Here is a 12,546-nt window from a genome sequence, read left to right on the forward strand (position 1 = left end):
ACTCTCAACTGGAGTTATCACTATTGATTATGTAAAGTCAAAGGATAACATTGCAAATCCTCTAACCAAAGGGTTAAATAGAGAGTTAGTTGAGAAATCAAAGGGTTAAATAGAGAGTTAGTTGAGAAATCATCGAGAGGAATGAGACTTAAGCCCTTGAATGGATAAGTTAATACAAAGGAAAACCCAACCTAGTTGATTGGAGATCCCAAGATCTAGGTTCAAAGGGACAACCTAATTGTAAAGACTTGATAGAATCACTATGGGGGATATTACCTCCTGTCCATTCCTGTGATGCAATAGTGATGTCGATAAAGATGGAGGATAAGCAATAGGCTTTTAATGATTCTTATGCATTGAAAATCGAGCCAAGTAATGGGGGTTACTTATAATAAGAAATCGCCTATGTGAGAGAGAAGTGGGGCCGCTTCTAAGGGAATTGTGTGAGGCGCAATTTTTGTGAACTCTCACAGAACCAGGCATATGTTCATGGCCAAAACGAATATAATAATGAGAACTGAAATGATTTAGGAAGAATCCCGTGTGAAGTATATCATCATTTACATAAACGTCAGAACAGTTCAAGGACATCGCATCTATTGGTCAGCCAGTGAAGTAAATATGCTTTCACAAGGGAAGGTTCAAAGGGTAACACCTACCTATCCTATGCAGGTTTCAACTGTTGAACTATATCACCAAGTCGTCATGTGTCACATTCATAAGTTTTCATGTGTCACATGCATGAGTCGCTCCCAAATTTCATTCATGTGGGGGATTGTTGGAAAAAAACTGAGTTATGGGCCGACTTTGGCACGAGTTTTGAGTGAGACCCAGTTGTTCAATTTGGAAGATGAAAGTTGATTTGTGTTCTCCTCCATGATTACATCGAAATTATATACGTACTTGCCAAAGATGATGCTCGGGTGAATGAGAAATTGAGGCTCAAAGTGTGCCACTCAAAAGGAATTTATGTGAGAAAAATGAATTTGTCCCACATAGGAAAAAGATAAGAAACTCCAAAGGTCATTACCATTAATGGTAGCCTAGTTTATAAATAGTGGCTCATTTTCGTCATTTCAATATACCAAAGCAAAAGCTTTCAAGTTTAGAATATAAAAGAAATTCATTTGCATAGAGTTCTGTCTTTTCTGCATTTCTGTCTTGGTGGTGGTGTAATGCAAGCACTAGTTTAGTTCGTCGGAGTGGTTTCTGCGGTGCTAAGAAGTTACTGGTTTTACTGTTGTATCCTGGGAAACGGACACTCGTTTTAAACCTCAAGTACGGATGGTGAGGGGGTGAATCTGTTTTAAGGAAACTGTGTGTAACACAGGCCTCGGTTTGAAATTTCATTTCTTGCAATTTCAATTATTCGTTCTGTTATTTATTGCAGTAAATTCAATAATTGATTTGTTGTTCATTCTGTTATTATCCAATTAGTTGTACGACTGTAATTTGTTGTTATATATCATCTTATCGGACAAAAAACATATACGGTATTGAAATCGATAATACCGGATTCCTCATTTTTCATAAACCGACCGAATTGGTGAAACTTGGGATTTTCCCTGCACATTTTTATGTCAAATAAGTATTATTTAGTTATTGTGGTTCCAAAGATGCCCAAACAAAAGTGACTTCGAAATGTACTAATGCTAAGAAAGTAGTAGAAAACATCAAGGAAGAAATTTTATTTATTTATTTTATTTCAAACAAACACTCAATTATTCTTGCAATTAGCAATAACAATGGCAAACATGGCCTTTTCCATCTTTTTTGCAGATGCCTCCTCTACACTCTTGGGTACAATATTGCCAGCATTTTCCATTCAAATCAGGACTATCATCACGATCTGGTACGCAGTCACCCAAGCTAGGGAAATTTTTACAGCATATTCTTCCAACTACATCCTTGTAACCTGCAATCAAAAAATAAAATTGATTAGTTTGTACTATAATAAAACAAAACCCTAAATCTAAAGTATAAAGAGGTAACAAACCCATGCAAAGAACAAAGAAGAGGACAAGGAGAAATGAAATGTTCTTCATTGGTGCCATTTTCCTTACCAAATGTTTTGCACTTTTTGAACAAGCAGAAATGCTTATATTTATACTATGGTGAATTTGTTGTTGATTATGGGTTCATGTAATCCACCATATGGATTATATGTTATCAAAGAAATATATAGAAAATCTTGGTTCGATTTTGATTAAAATGTCCCATCCTACTTGTCATCACCTGAATCTTACCTGGGCCATTTAACATGTAGCCCATGTTTGGTCTCTATTATAATTTAATACATTTTTCTCTGTCCTCATTTTCATCACATATTCTTTAATAAAATAATATTACACATAAATCTAGGTTTTTTTTTTGTCAACCATACATTATTCATAAAAATCACTACCCCGAAATACATTATTCCCAAAAATTCATTATAATGGATCCCAAACATGGACTTAATAATTATTTTTGCTAATTGGAACATGAGTATCATATCATCCATATCTCTAATATATCCAGCCCCTGTCTGAAGAGCATTTTTTGGCTCATTAAAATAAAAAATCTAGCCGCTGTTGGAACAATCGAACCCCACACAATAGACGGGAAGTCAACTGGATATGATAGTTAACGATAAAAATTTTCATTTTTTGGCCAAATAATGTGCCTTAAAACACGGGTCAATATCACATCAAGTGAGAATCATTTTTTTGACGATTTTAACTCTACTATAATTCAATTATTTCAATAATGCCTTACGTTTCATTTTTTAATATGTATTTAACTTATTTTATTGTTTAGTCACCATCGATGTACATGTACATTTGATATATTCATTTCACCTATGTGTTTTCATTAATGTATGAATTCTCTGTTATTAATTCTCAATTATTTAACATTCTCATTCGTTCATTTAATTAGTATTTATCTTTGTTTATGTATTTCATTGTTATAAATTCTAATTATAAGTTAATTAGAATTTCACACTCAAGATTGCATTTCATAATTCACATCCATGTATACTAATTAATAATCAATTTTACTTAATTGAAAATTAAATAAATGATTTAACATTCACTATCACGCATATATTTTCTAGTATTAATTCTAAAATAATTAACATTCATGAATATTCAAATATTATTTTTACAACACTTACAAATTATTTTCTACACGCTCAACATTAACCGGTACTTCTAGAAGTTTGGAGGTATGGGCTACAAACAATAAGATGACGACATGAGTGCTCAGACTTTGTTTGTAACCAATCAACTAAGGTACCAGGAGTGAAGCACGGTGTACAAATGAAATGCAGAAACAAAACCCTTCTTAAACCTTACAAAAACATTGCTTCCACTTTCTACAAAATATATGCGGTAATTCCGTAATTGTGTGCGGGAAGGGGGAGATAGTGCTTACGTAAGCCCTAGCCCACTGCCCCTGATCCTGTTCAAGCCCCGTCAAGTGAGCAACAGCAGAGAAACTCAGCAATGGCGAAGAAGCAATCTGAAAACTCGGTCCAATTAAAGCCAAACCACAAATCTCTATTGGCCTATCCATCGCTTTCTGGATCGAAAATAGTGGCTTTTCTATAGCTCTCGAACACTTTATCTCCGAAGCTCAAATTCAGGTGTATGCAATTAATCTATTTATTATTTATTTTTCACGGGTGAATATAAATGCTAATGAATGAGAAAACGAAAAAGTTTAAGTTGGATACACTGTTAAAGATATGTTATACTGAATTGGTGGTTGTACTCTGTTCACGTGTATTCATGAACTTTTTCCCTGGAGTGCTGGTAAAATATTATATATCTTTCTGAGTTCGTAACTGTAACAAGAGAAGAAATGGAATGGAAAAATTGAAAATTTTCTGGGGACTGCCAATGGACTTTCGGGAGTAAACTTCTAGATATCCATAAAATTTCCTGCTTGTTCCCGAAAACATTGACAAAGATGAAGTAACTTTGATTTTGCTATATGTTTGCCTAATTATACATGCATATCAGTAGCAATTTAGGCTATTGGCGTTGAATAGTTTTAAACATGAAGGCTGGTGAAAAGTGTGGAGAAATAAGAGCAAGAGAGAAAATGCAGTTTTGATCGTCATCCATATTATTCAGTGTTACACTCTTGCAGTTTTTTCATTGGGACATAGCGCTGTAAATTCTAGTTCAGGATGACGATTGGAAGGCTAGGACGCTTAATTTAGAGGATGTATTCTCCAAGTAGTTGGAAATCTGGTAAGCTACTTAACAAGGTCATTTAGTCAGAATATAACCATTTATGTTCAACGACAAACAGTTTATTCATCCCAAGAATTTACCTGTAGATTTCAAATTCAGTTGCCTATATTGATCTTCCTCTTAAGGTCAATTTTATATAAAAGAGTTTATTGATATTTGTTTAGAAAATCGAGAAATTGATAAATTAGTTATTATAGAAAGCCAAGTATTATCCTCACTAGATAGAAATAGAGGTGACTCATCTTTAAAGATCAAAAAGCAAATCATTGAGCTTTCCATCTCTCAATGTCAGAGTTTCTTGATAGTTGGTATTAAAGCCATTTCTTAGTCTAAAATAATTAATTTATGAAAAGAATAGACTATTTAAATCTAGAAATTCTAGGAAATTTTAGGAGAAAAGATAGTTTAGATACAGTCTCTTTAGTTTGTAACTTTGATAAAAATTTTAAACACCTTTTACATTCTGAAGATAAACAGTTAAATAGTGCTATAGATTTACTTGTAAATTTAGGAGAAAATTTAGAAATTAACAATTTAAACAGAAAGGTAGTAACTTTATTAGAAAATATCAATAAAAATATCAAGACTTCAGAAAGTTATTTAAAATATATTAAAAACCAAAATACCGAAATATTAAAAAGAAAATTTTATAATATAAGAGAAATAGATACTAGTCCTAACTTAGAAAAATTGGAAAGTAGAGTTAAAGTATTAGAAAAAGAAAAGTTAAGAGATAATAAACATTTAAATAATATAATAAATAAACTAGAAAAATTAGATTTAGGTAAAGCTAAAGAATCTAGTAAATTTAAGAAGACTAAGTGGATTTATACGTAATGGATAAAGGAAAGCAAATTATAGCAAGTAGTAGTAAATTAATAAGTAATCCTTTATTAAGGACATTAAGTTGAAAAAAGGAATCTGAAACAAGATTAAAATCCTAATAGAGATAGATGAATAGATAGAAACGTTTAGATAAAATAAACTAAAATTAGCAAAAGATTTAGATGTATATAAAAAAGAAAATATGTTTAGCATTTAATATATCAACATTATGGTGAAAGATATGTTTCTTGTACATATGAAGATCAATTTATATCCCTAGATTTAATAGAAAAAGAATCTTATAAAAAATTTGTTAATAAAAATCTTCAACAAATTCATTTATGATTAATAATAATAGAGTAAAAGGATATCATAGACAAAATTTTGGAGCTAAAGTATTAGTATGTTTATATTATAGCAGATTCACAAATATAAAACAAGAATTATTAGGAAGCATAAAATTAGGTATGAATAACAAAGGAGAAATAGTATATTATATGCCAGATTATTTAGTAATAACAAAAAAATGTTATAAAGAGATTAAAATAGGAATAAAAAGTAAAGGATATCAAATGAAAAAAGATGAAGATAATTTATTAATTTTTACAGGATTCATAGGAAGACTTAGTATAAATAATACTACTAATTATAAATTAGAAAATAATCAAATAATTACATTATTAAAACAAAAAGGTATAAAAACTATCTCAGCGCAGAAATTCTCTTCAGAGAGAAATGCAAGATTAGATTGGAATTTAGGAAATTTCATAGAAAGACCAATATTAGTACCAGAAGATAACATCATGTATGAAAGTAGTAATGGAACTTTAAATATTAGATTTGAAAATTATAATTATCAAGCAGAACAAAAAAAGCACAATGAAGGAATGTGGATGCTTTGAGATAGAAAATTAAGAAAATGAAGATGAAGTTAATGTGTTAGATGAAGACAGCGAAGAAGATGAAATTGAGGATGATGAAAAAGAATTCTAATATATAGACATGGAGTACTATAGAAATCTTAGAAAGACTAGAGAAATAGAACTTAGAATGTTAATAGAAAAGACCAAGCAAACATAGAAACCAAGATAGAAGAAGTTAGCAAAAGAACTAAATTAGAAACAGACCAAAAATTCGGAAAAAGAAAAGATCCCATGAATACAAAATATGATATAAGAGGTAAATACCCTTTTCCCCTGCAAGAGATTTTGGATGGAAAGATAAAAATTATAAAAGTTTAGAGCATATAACTAAATGAGAAAATTTTGTAATTATAGCATATAATAGTGCACCTATACAAATGATTGTAGAAGAAATGTGGGCTTACTTAGAACTTATATAGGAAAGACGGCATTAGACATGTACGTTACAACAAAAAGACTAAAACAAGAAGAAATTAGATTAAGAATGGCCATAGGAGATAATCATCAATTCCAAAATGATGAATATATGAAAATTGTGGTTTTGATTCTCATGTTATTGAGCTTTTGCGGTGGTGCAGTAATGATCATAACAAAAATTTAATTCTCCAGATGGGGCAAAGTAAGCTTTTGGTGATGTAATCGCCTGTCATTTTGTTTATTTTTTCTTCATGCTTTTAGTACAATATAATGATCAGGAAAATGTTACGAGTCGCTCTTATCTATGATGTGTTTTCTTACAGAAAAACTTGCAGGTGAAGCAGCAGATAAACACCAAAGGATTCTGCTGATGGAAAAGTTTGCGAATTACCAATTGATGAATCTACTAGAAGCCAGAAAGACAAGAAGAAGAAAGGCAAGTTAACGTGTGAATTACTAGACAGTGATGAAAAGCAAATAGATGCGAGGATAATAGCAACAGGACAACATGGTAGCGACATTTCATCATATGGGAATAAATTCCAGGCTAAATAAAAGAAGAGAAAGAAAGAGGCTACAGCTTCTACAGAATCATCTGGTTCTGGTACAGAGTATTTGATAGTGAAAACTCAATACTTGGAATACCTAAACAAAATTGATTGAGTGTAGAAGATTGTGTTGACAAATATAAGATGGCTTCCTAGAAATGAAAAAGATTTACTCTTGATGAAAATGAGAACCACCCTGTAGAAGAAGTAGCAGTTGAAGAATTAAAGTGCAGAAAGACTGGAGGCTTAGAAGAATTGAAGGTTGTTGAGCAGCAAATCACTATCTCTAGAGCTAATGGACTTTGCTGAGTCTCTGAATTTTCTGCTAAGAAAGTTGATGAAAGCACTAACGGTAATATCAACAGGAATGAACTGAAAAATTCCAGTCAACCAAAATCTGGGAGGAGACAGCGCAACAGTTCTGCTGAGGTATACGTTTCTGTATATATTTATCCCTTTCCATTTCTATTTTGTGTTTTTTCTTGTGCACCTTTTTTTAAAAGAAAAAATAAAAACAAATATAAATCAAGCAGAGCTGCTCAGCAGAAGTCATTCTGTTAGAGGATCTTGTTGTAAACTAATTAAAAAGTTGAAGTGAAAATAAAAACAGAGTCAAGGAAAATCTGGCTGAGGCTTGAAGCTAACATGGTGATTAATCAGGAGAAGGAATTATAAAAGAAGAGGCGAGGAAAATCCGTGGGTACTTGAAACTGCAGGAAGAAGAAAAGTAAAATCTTATGAAATAAATGAATCAAGTTTTCTTTTGGCCGCCTCAGATTATAAATGATTTATATATTTAATCAAAGTCAAATATTAATTTCAATCACACATACATAACTATTACTCATTTATTATCCACACATTTCGAGGAACACACTACTATTCCTCTTTATAATGGTTCATAAATTTGCCAAAAGGAGGCTAAGTGATCAAATAGGCCTGGATCATTTTCCCATAAAGACGATAAAAATGACTTTAAACCCAAAGCAATGCTGATCACCACAATGATTTCTGAAAGATTTTAGCATTCTTAGCAATCCATGTGCACCATCATAGCACAGCTCCACATTATTTTTGCTTCTTTACTAGTGCTACTATCTGAAATCTTACAATTAAATAAATCAACCAAAGCTGTTTCTGGACAATGGACTCTTTGAAGTCTAGAATCAATCTCAAACATGATTTTTCTAGTGAAATCATAATGTAAGAAAAGATGAGGTCCTGTTACGTCACCTACATATGAATTAAATGACAAAGCTCATGGGAGCTATGCTTTTATGACCAATCACTACTTGATTTTCATTTGGATCAAAGTTCATGAAGTGGCTTCATCTTTTATAGGATTTGCAATTTTTGAATGTAAAACATCAACCGAGTAATAGGTGTATATTATTATACTATTAATACTTCTTGTTTTAATATTATGTCTTGCAATACTGGTTTAGTTATAGTATACACTTTTATGGATTAAAAAGTTCTAGATATCTTCTATGGATTTAAAAGTGATTGTTGGGTTGAAAGCAAAAGGTGAACTGAAAAGTTGAAGTGAACGTTGAGTTTTCTTTTTGGTTGAAGTGAACAGAAAGTGACAGGAAAATGAATTCAGTTTGTAGTTCAAGTACTATATGGCCAAAGTTTAACCCGCGTATCATTTTAACAATTATTCAAAAATTTGTTTCCGCAAACCAGAGGGACGAAAGTCTCTGGAAGGAATGAAATTGGAGTTTCCACCTCCTTTACCCTTGTACCAAACATATTGTTTTTGATATGGTTTGTAAACCATGTGTAGTAAAACCAAGCATAACGTTATCATATATTTTGTACATCATCTGTATTAGACTAGAGTTCTCACTTAAACAAATCTTGCAAGGGATATGATATTGCTGAAGTAATGTTAAGAGGGAACATGTTTTTTCCAGTAAAATCTTTTAAGTCTATACTTGCCTTCATATGCATCCTTTTGCTGGTGGCTGGAAGGGTGTAATTTCATTTTTGTTCTCTCTTCTTTTTGAGTTTGAAGTTTTGACCTCTGGCTATGGTTCTTGTGTTTTCTTTCGTTTTTCTTCTCTAACGGCTATGTAGCATGGACACTCTAACTAGGGTAGCGTGTCCATGTCGGACAAATATCAATACTGACACTCTTCGAACACTCTACAATAATTATTTTCCTTTCTTATTATAGCTATTATATATTTTTGACTCAAAATTTTTAATAAGTAACAAATAAGTACTCATATTTAAAAGATTTCAACAAAAGAGAATCAATAACAAGTATAAAACTAAATTTAAACCATATAAATGAAGAATTTTAAAGAATTTAATGAACATGTAGACGATGTGTCATATCAATGCTTTTTTAAAAAATCACGAGTCGACGTGTCCAACACGTATCGTGTCGGACACACGTGTCTGTATTGGTGCATCATAGTCTGATGGTGTTCAAATGTATATATTTTTTCTTTTCTATTTTGCATAGACTATAGACGTTGAATACTGTTGCTATGGTTCCAAATTGTTTTGGGTTTTCCAAAAATAACTTAGAAGGGTTTTCAAAACGATAATAATTGATGGTTTATGCAGCCCAAAACAGTGAATGCATTTCAAAGGGTGAAAGTTGATGATGTGAAATATGTTGATGAGAGGCTTCAAGATAACTCTTATTGGGCACTGGTTTGTTTCTTTTCCTTGTTATTTTCGCATGCTCTGGTGAATGTATGAATATTTATTTGTGTACATGTGACACCGAATATTTTATGCATAAACAATAAATGTTTCCATAAAGCATTCTCTACCATGTTCTCCTGTGTTTTAACATTTAAGGTGCGTTCGATTGTCAATATGTTTCATGAAAAATTTGTTTTTCAATTCAAATATCTACTTTTTTTTTGTTTGATTGACTTTTTTCTATAGAAAACATTTTTTTTAGGGGAAGTAAGATTTTGTTTCCAGGGAATCCACTCTCTCTTATTTATCCCTTCTCTTTTATCTACTAATCAATAAAAAATGGATAAGTATAATATTTTCTAGATTGAAAATTAAATTAATCAAACACATTTAATTAATAATTTCCATACAAATAAGTTCTTAGTAATTGAATTACGTAAAATTTATTTTTTTTCCATATAAATTTTATGCTCACAATTAAACGCAATCTTAATTTTTCTCTCGTCTCTTTCAAGATAGTGCAAGAAATGGTTATGGGGCAAAAGCACAGGAAGTTTTGTGCCAGGTTAAAGGAAGGTATGCCTTTCCATTTTCAGAGGCGGATGTAAGGGGAATAGCCCAGGCCTTCCCCAACCCAATTTTACAATTCGCTTAAAATATTCTTATTATTTTTATTAGTTCCAGTTTAAACTCCAGTCCAAATTTAAATTGTTTCACCCAGTCCCCAGCCTAGTGTCTAATTGCACATTTAACCCATAGTGTATAACTCGTCCTCCAATGCCATACATTTCATTTTTAATTTCAACTTTGTCCCTAAATTCAATTTCTAATTTCGCTACCATATTCCCCACCCATGTCCGATTTCAATTTCCGAATTCGAAGTCCTATTTATTGTTCATATTCCAAGTACTAACATTTACGGAATATTTTTTATTTTATTTCATATTTTATGTTTATTTTTAGTTTTTTGCTTCAAAATCAATAGTATATTTTTATGTTAAATTCTTTTGGTTGATCTAATTTCATGATACTAAGTGCTACGATGGTTCGCTTGAGCCTTGACACTTTAGTGGGTAATGTCATATAGTTTTTTGTAAGTAATCGGAAACATGAACCTTTTGGAAGTAACGGACATTCCTCAGAACAAAAGGATAATAAACTCTTTAACATACTAGGTGGAAGAATGTACTCTAGGAATGAGTAGAAGCTGAACTTATACAGCCTTTTTAAAAGAATATTTGCTGGTGATCCAATGTGAGGATGATATGAAAACCATGGTCTAAGCATGCATAGATGGGATAATTTGACAATATACTCCGTAAATGTTAGTCTTATTCTTCAATAAGCTTGCATTTGCATGTTCTCTAAAAAATTAATGTCATATTCGTCGCTTTGTAGCGTCGACTTTTTTCTCACTTTATCGTGCTCGAGGAAATCTTAAGTGAAAATAATTCTCCTTCAAGGATAGTGGGTAGGATGTTCTCCTTTTATCATCATAGTGTCCATTCATCTTTCACAGTGGGAGCCTGCTTGGTACATCATAATTGCGGTTTTGTTCTGGTCCTATAACCCAAAACAGAAGACGATTTGCCTTTTTGCCTCTCATCTTACAGGGATTTCCGGCATGAAAAAACCACAAAGCGTGGTAGCTACAGAGGTGGGCAGATTGACCTGCAATCCCACTCAATAAAGTTCGATGAAATATATGGTTAATATTAATTGTTTGACTTTGACTTTAAATTAAAATCGGATTTAAATAATACCAAACTGGTGGATAGTATTATTCTCAAGTGCTAGTTTTTTCTTACTGTTTTCTCTATTCATAAGTAAACGTTAGCAATGCTGTTCATTTTTCTTTGGTATTTGTTGCCATGGTAAGGCTCAAAGAATCAAATATATAGGGTCCATGATCGTGTCCTTAAAAAGTTTTCTATTCTACAAAGAGTGGTGTTGTTTATCATCTATGTCAATAGTTATCGCCACTAGTCTAAGTGATAGTGGCTCCAATGAATTAGAGATTCAATGCTAGATAGCATTATTTGTTGCACAATCCCATCACGATTATTGGATTTTCATTTCTTCTTAGTGGAAGGAGCAGATAGGCAGTTTATGTGATTTAACTTATTTTGTTAAAATAAATAATCAGGGTCAAAAAATCATGATTCATGCTTTATATATATACAAGCTCCAATAAATTGAATGCACTAATCCTTTTTAATACATCTTATAGATTTACAAAATTATGTATTGTGGGAAAATTTGAGAGGTTATACTAGTGGCAGATTCATATATTCTTCATTATTATTATTATTATTATTATTTAATTGAAATAATGTAACACTAACTGTGATTGAGGTTTGAGAGATGAAAAGAAAGGTGATCTGGAGGTTAAATATCTGTGCTCGTCGATGGCGTTGATGTACTTAGCAGTGGCTGACATTGAATTTTGATGAATTTAGCAAGATGTAAAGGAGAAATGATAAATTAAAAATCGCTCAAATTTGAATATTTAAGGAAATACTCGTGTGTGGACAGTGTTTAAAAGAGGGGAGGAATAAAAATTCAAATTTACAAAAAAAAAAAAAAAAAAAGGTAAAAAATGTGAAAATATAAATTCCAAAATTTTGTGGGAATAATGGGCCTCAGATGATACCATGTAACTCTACCACAGTGTTACGGTATTTTTATGTGAAAAATTCATAATTATGAGATAAAGTATCATCCATTTTAAAAATAAAAACAAATGTTTCAAATTTCAAAAATCTAATACTTATTAAAATTTATTTATTATTTGATTAATTGTATATTTTATTAATTAAATATATCACGGTCACAAATTTTTACAATTTGGTTACAAATTAACAATTTAGTTAGTCGCATATTATTTTTCGATCATAAATAAGAATTTTTATATATTATAAATTA

General features: G+C 31.4%; 1 long non-coding RNA gene across 7 annotated transcripts; it reads left to right on the forward strand.

The window, feature by feature from the left end:
* The first annotated feature begins 3,307 nt into the window (after window positions 1-3,307).
* On the forward strand, window positions 3,308-11,411 carry LOC111403837. 7 transcript variants are annotated; one of them, XR_002704546.1, is made up of 4 exons: window positions 3,308-4,241; window positions 6,733-7,386; window positions 9,538-9,777; window positions 10,137-10,707. It is a non-coding gene; the product is annotated as an uncharacterized LOC111403837 (long non-coding RNA). The 7 variants fall into 7 exon arrangements; XR_002704550.1 differs by lacking the exon at window positions 10,137-10,707 and adding an exon at window positions 6,571-6,627 and having other exon boundaries at window positions 3,310-4,241; window positions 9,538-9,756; XR_002704551.1 differs by lacking the exon at window positions 10,137-10,707 and adding an exon at window positions 6,571-6,611 and having other exon boundaries at window positions 3,310-4,241; window positions 9,538-9,756.
* Window positions 11,412-12,546: the final 1,135 nt, after the last annotated feature.

The sequence above is a fragment of the Olea europaea genome, chromosome 11, assembly GCF_002742605.1.
Source record: "Olea europaea var. sylvestris chromosome 11, O_europaea_v1, whole genome shotgun sequence".
Lineage (NCBI taxonomy): Eukaryota > Viridiplantae > Streptophyta > Magnoliopsida > Lamiales > Oleaceae > Olea > Olea europaea.